General features: G+C 39.4%; 1 protein-coding gene and 1 pseudogene across 1 annotated transcript in view; one reads left to right on the forward strand and one right to left on the reverse strand.

Annotated features, from left to right (window-relative positions):
- LOC122450481 (fatty acid desaturase 2-like protein FADS2B) overlaps positions 1-6,000 on the reverse strand; it is a 914,319-nt gene that overhangs the window by 586,464 nt on the left and 321,855 nt on the right. The gene's annotated exons all lie outside the window — the stretch shown is intronic.
- On the forward strand, positions 4,896-5,812 carry LOC122450559 (annotated as a pseudogene).

Consider the following 6,000-nt stretch of genomic DNA (forward strand, 5'->3'; position numbering starts at 1 on the left):
CCAACCATCTCATCCTCTGTTGTCCCCTTTTCCTCCTGCCCCCAATCCCTCCCAGATTCAGGGTCTTTTCCAATGAGTCAACTCTTTGCATGATGTGGCCAAAGTACTGGAGTTTCAGCTTCAGCATCAATCCTTCCAAGGAACACCCAGGACTGATCTGCTTTAGGATGGACTGGTTGGATCTCCTTGCAGTCCAAGGAACTCTCAGGAGTCTTCTCCAACACCACAGTTCAAAAGCATCAATTCTTCAGTGCTCAGCCTTCTTCATAGTCCAACTCTCACATCCATACATGACCATTGGAAAAACCATAGCCTTGACTAGATGGACCTTTGTTGGCAAAGTAATGTCTCTGCTTTTTAATATGCTATCTAGGTTGGTCATAACTTTCCTTCCAAGGAGTAAACATCTTTTAATTTCATGGCTGCAATCACCATCTGCCGTGATTTTGGAGCCCCCCAAAAATAGTCTGACACTGTTTCCACTGTTTCCCCATCTATTTGCCATGAAGTGATGGGACCAGATGCCATGAGCTTAGTTTTCTGAATGCTCAGCTTTAAGCCAATTTTTCAATCTCCTCTTTCACTTTCATGCCATAGGTTACCACTGCCCTATTTATCAAATGATGGGATGCATTTATATTTCTAATCTTCAAATACATGATTAATTCAATTTCACTTGAATGCTTATCTCCTTCTATTACTTCTAAGACCAGTATCAGTTATGAACCTAGCAGGCAACAGAAGGCCACTTAAACTAGTTAATTTGGAAAAGGCTTAATAAAGGGATTACTGCAAAGGAATATGTGTGGTTTAGGAATTACCAAGGAAAGTATGATTACTCTAGAACTAATAACTACTGAGAGCTGATATCTCCTCTCTTGTGCAGGAAGAGTGAGAGGTTATATGCACTGGAGGTAGAGTTTTGAAAAGGGCCACAGGGCAGATTCTATAGTCTAGGTCCAGAGATGTTGCATCTTTGCAAAAAAGGAGCCTGGGAAAAGCCTCCATGACCTCACTCTTTTCCCTGCCAGTGGCAACCACTGGCTAAGCAACATGCCAAGTAGATAGAAAGGAGCTCAAGATGCAGTTAATATGATTCAGCATCCCAGATCAAAGAGAAGGATAAAAAGGTAGAAAATGGATTTGGAAGGACAAATGAAAGGTAATCAACATATAACAAAAATATCAGTATCAGTGAACATTTGTGCTTTAACATGTATATATATTCGTAATGTAAGAGTGAAAAAGTTGGCTTAAACCTCAGAGTTCATAAAACTAAGATCGTGACATCCAGTCCCATCACTTCATGGGAAATAGACAAACAGTGGAAACAGTGGCTGACTTTATCTTTTGGGGCTCCAAAATCACTGCAGATGGTGGTTGCAGCAATGAAATCAAAAAACGCTTACTCCTTGGAAGGAAAGTTATGACCAACCTAGGCAGCATATTAAAAAGCAGAGACTTCGTCAACAAAGGTCCATCTAGTCAAGGCTATGGTTTCTCCAGTATTCATGTATGGATGTGAGAGTTGGACTATAAAGAAAGCTGAGCGGAGAAGAATTGATGCTTTTGACCTGTGGTATTGGAGAAGACTCTTGAGAGTCCCTTGGACTGCAAGGAGATCCAACCAGTCCATCCTAAAGGAGGTCAGTCCTCGGTGTTCATTGGAAGGACTCATGTTGAAGCTGAAACTCCAATAATTTGGCCTCGATGCAAAGAGTTGACTCATTTGAAAAGTTCCTGATGCAGGGAAAGATTAAAGGCAGGAGGAGAAGAGGGCAGCAGAGGATGTGATGGTTGGATGGCATCACCAACTCGATGGACATGAGTTTGGGTGGACTCTGGGAAATGGTGATGGACAGGGAGGCCTGGCATGCTGCAATTCATGGACTGAACTGAATGGCACTCATAAAAACGTGTATACCTTTTTATGTATATATAGTATACATAAATGTATGTTTTGTTTAGCTTCCACATAATTCAAGACAGAATGAGAATGAAAATTCTGCTGATTAATTTTCAGTAGGAAAGTTTAATCTCAAAAGAAAAAATACTCTGTTACTAAATAATATCCCATTGTCAACATTATTTAATTGACTTGTTAGTTATTTTTCAAGGTTATGAAACCCTGAGGGGTTGCAGGGCTTTATAATGCTGAGCGTTCAGAAACTGACATAAAAGATTCTGAAACAGATAGATTGGAATCCTGTTCAATTCAAATGCTGATGGTGTTGCTGAGAACCTCAGATAAGTTGTCTAGTTTGTATGCTAGAGGAAATTTTTACTCAATCCTCACAACCAGTCCAATGGTTGTTAACATACTCAGATAGGGTAAGTGCTAATGAAAGGGACTCTTTTGAAATAGCTTCACTAATTTCCCATCACAGTTTCTGAAATTATAGAGGCTCACAAGGGGAAATAATATTTTCATTATTAAAAACAAAAAAAAGAACAACTAATACACAATATTGATACTATGTATAAAATAGAAAACCTACTGCTAAGCTCAGCTTAATGTTCTGTGGTGAAATAAATGGGAAAATAAATGGGAAAAAAATAAAAAATGAGGAGCTATATGTAAGTATACGGTTGATTCCCTTTGCTGTACAGTGGAAGGTAACACAATATTGTAAACAACTGTACTCTGGTAAAAATTAATTTTTAAAAATATTACAAAGTCAAAGGGGAAAAATAAATGCACAACTAATGCACAACTAAAATGGTTCTAACAGGAACCATTTACAAAAAAAAAAAAACAACTTTAATAATATCTCAAAAACAATTTAGGCAAAGGCATGAAGTTGCACAGATTATTAGAAATTTTTAAACTTCAAAAGACATGACAACTGTTATATTTCTTTCAGTTTGATATTCTTTAAAACAATACAAAGGCACATGTCATTTCTGAGATGAATTCCAAACAAAGGAAACGTCTTTTAAATATAAAAAGTGATTACATTAATATTGGAAAAACCTGCACTATTAAACTTATAGCACAAAACTGTATCCTTATTTAAGGAGAATAATACTTTACCCAGTTAGCAACCATCAGTGTCCTAACTGATGGGTCTGAATCTTTTTTCCTATCTTTCCTGGGAACTACAGTCCATGTTTGACACTTGTTTGACAATAAATAAAATTCCCAGAAAGGTGTTTTGCAAAGAGTGGTTTCTCAAAATATAGTAAGTAGTATCATTACTTTTGGGGCTTCCCAGGCGGCACAGTGCTAAAGAGGCAATGCCAGAGTATGAGACACAGGAGATTCAAGAGACATGGGTTCAATCCCTGGGTCAGGAAGATCCCCTGGAACAGGAAATGGCAAACTGCTCTAGTATTCTTGCCTGGAAAATTTCATGGACAGAGGAGCCTGGCGGGCTATAGTCTATGGGGTCACAACGAGTAGGACACAACTGAGCAAGTGAGCACATACACATCTGTTTCAAGGGAAAATTTGTATTTCTACCTCCAGAGAATCCTGAAGTGAGTGAGATGTTCACGTTATCATATACAATATTGAGTTTCATGATCCTATTCTAAGACATATTTTTAGCCAATTTTTTCCTACAAAGGAAAAAACTCCTTAATAGTAAAAACTTAGAAAAGAGTAAAAATCTAAAATAATGCAATAATTTCTAGTACTATATAATTTATGCAGTATGTACAAATTACATTCAAAATTGGCCCTTTAGATTATTGTTGTTCACAATTTTTTACTGTAGAACATGTATACAGATTGGATCCTATACACCCTTTCCCCCCAAATTTTGCATATATTCTCTTTTTTTACTTATAATCTTGTGTTTTCTTCTACCTGCAGATAGTATTAAGAGATACAAATTTGTAATGGCTATAGGTTGACCTGGACTTCCCCAGTGTCTCGGTGGTAAAGAATCTGCCTGCAATGCTGGAGATCTGGGTTCGGTCCCTGGGTTGGGAAGTCTCCTGGAGGAGGGCATAGCAACCCACTCCAGTCCTCCTGCCTAGAGAATGCCATGGACGGAGGTGCCTGGCGGGCTGAGGTCCATAGGGTTGCGCAGAGTCAAACACGACCAAAGCACCTAAGCAGCGTCAGCTGTCCCAACGTATCCAAGCACTAAAAGAAAATACTAGATTTTTTAAAGACATTTATTTAAAACAGGTAAATTCAGTATTTCAGATATAAACAGATAACAATTTAAGATACGAAACCCACCTGTAGCACAAAAGCAAACTGTCATTGCCACAAGGACTAAATAGCAATAGAATAAAAAATATAAGCCCATACTTCCTTTAGTTGATCAATCATTCTTAAGAGGAAAAATTAATTAACCAGCAACAGAAATTTGGAACTGGATGTTTTTAAAGTCATTAAACAAGGAAGCCATCAGACTTAGATGTCTTTTATACCTTAGCAGCCTATGTGAGCAAATCAAAACCAAAGGCAGACTTAATTCACTTGAAACTGAGAAAACGAAGCTTAAGAACAAGTCAGCACAGCCAGTTATTAGTCGGTTTTCCTAATAAGGCAGCCTCTTAAGTTATGACCAATCAAGTAATTTCCTTGCTTTGCTTCCACATCATCTCTACAAAAATCTCTGCCATCGTCCCTGTCTATAAACAACCCCTGATTACATTTGGTTTAGGGGCTGCCTGATTCAAACTGATGTTTACTCAAAAAACACTAAAAATTTATAATGTGCCTAAGTCACCTTTTAGCAATATATAGTTGTAAAGTCCGAGTGATTTTTGTTGCAAAATGATAGCTCTTTCTAAAATGAGCACTTACATTACTAGATTCTAGGCTTCAAGGTTTGGCAATAATTCAATGTCCTTTATTTATGATATTTTCTATGTATTCAGCACAGGGATTTAAGCTGAACACATTTTCTCTCCTCTTGGGTGAGATTCCTCTAGCCATGGGGAAGAGCAATCACACAGTGACTGCCTTCATCCTGGTGGGCTTCACAACAGATGCTGTGGTGCAGCTGGTCCCGTTTGTGGTGGTCCTTGGTGTCTACTCTATGATTGTGCCAGGAAATACCACCCTCATAGTGTTGATCGGTAACGACTCCTGACTGCACATACCCATGTAGTTTTTCACTGGGAATCTGTCTTTCCTGGACCTCTGGTACTCCTCTGTGTACACCCCAAAATCCTGGTGACATGTATCTCTGAAGACAAAAGCATCTCCTTTGCTGGCTGTGTAGCCCAGTTCTTCCTCCCTGCAGGGCTGGCCCACAGAGGGTGTTAGCTGCTGGCTGCCATGGCTTATGACCGCTATATGGCCGTCTCAAAGCCACTGCTCTATTCTCAGGTCATGCCCAGCAGGCTGTGTGCATTTTTTATAGCAGCCTCATACCTTGGTGGCTTTAGTAACACTTACATTGTTACCAAAGGAACTTTTGCCTTGAACTTCTGTAGTAACAACATCATTGATGACTTTTTCTGTGATATCTCACCTCTTGTGAAGTTGGCTTGTGGAAGAAAAGATATCTACCAGGCTGTGCTGTTCTGTGTCCCCGCCTCCAACGTCATCACCCCCACTGTGCTCATCTTGGCCTCCTACCTCTTCATCAGCGCCACCATCCTGAAGATCCTCTCCACCCGGGGCTGCCTCAAAGCCTTCTCCACCTGCTCCTTGCACCTCATCTCTGTCACCCTCTTCTATGGCTCTGTTCTCTACGTTTACTTTCGTCCACAATCAAGCTATTCACTGGACAGCGATAGAATAGTTTCTATGTTTTACACTGTAGCACTCCCAGTCTTGAACCCCATGATCTACAGTCTGAGGAATAAGGATGTGAAAGAGTCTCTGAATAAACTCCTCAAATAAATCAGGAGTCTCTCCTTCTAAAGAGATGTGGAGATAATTTTTGATAAGTTTCCTCTATTTGAAGAAGAGCTACCATCGTGCTGTGTCTATACAACTAAGAATTTGTACAAAACAATAAAGAATTTGCATTCTTGCTACCTGACAATTCAAGAGACCTAAAATGAGAAAAGGAGGGGAATCTAGGAGAT

Source organism: Cervus canadensis, chromosome 11, assembly GCF_019320065.1.
Source record: "Cervus canadensis isolate Bull #8, Minnesota chromosome 11, ASM1932006v1, whole genome shotgun sequence".
In the NCBI taxonomy this organism is placed as follows: Eukaryota; Metazoa; Chordata; class Mammalia; order Artiodactyla; family Cervidae; genus Cervus; species Cervus canadensis.